This window comes from Hippocampus bargibanti, linkage group LG18 (genome assembly GCF_051943395.1).
Source record: "Hippocampus bargibanti isolate YZ-2025 linkage group LG18, ASM5194339v1, whole genome shotgun sequence".
NCBI classification, from domain to species: Eukaryota; Metazoa; Chordata; class Actinopteri; order Syngnathiformes; family Syngnathidae; genus Hippocampus; species Hippocampus bargibanti.
Window position 1 is genome coordinate 3,318,565 of NC_142751.1, and position 693 is coordinate 3,319,257.

The window sequence follows — 693 nt, forward strand, 5'->3', positions numbered from 1 at the left end:
ATCCTCGACGACAGTTGGAGATGTTTTTTTCTTTGTTTGCTTGTTTTGACACAATCCATTGTTTTGATGAAGCAGTAGCAGATGTTGGTGATTTTGACAGCTTTAGAACATTTGTTGATTGGCACAATTAATTCCGACTGAATATTTTTGTTGAAATATGTTTGTGGTTTATGGTGAGAACCAGGGAGTTTTGGGAAGTTTGTACATACATACATGATATATATATATATATATATATATATATATATATATATATATATATATATATATATATATATATATATATATATATATATATAAAATAGTGTTGGAATCTTTTGTATACACAACTGCCTAAATAAAATGCTGAATTGCACACTATACCTTCACCATTGTGTGTTTTTTTTTCGGCTAAAACGCCTTACAATATATGACTTTTATTAACGAGTATATAAGACAATTCGTTTTACAATATTTTAGGTGGACTAATGCAGGTTTCAGGGTGAGTAAAGCTAATTTGGACTGTAAAATTGTCGTTCTTATAAATTGTTCAAATCGTTTTACGAGAGTCGCGTTTTCAGTTTTACGCTTTTCGCAGAGTCCAAGGACGCCTCTCGGGAGTTTCCTGGACGCCATTGAACGCACCTTTCGAGTTCGCCCTTGCCTTGTTTAGTCGCTTTCTCGTCTGCAGCTGGCATCTCTGCTTCGTCCGGT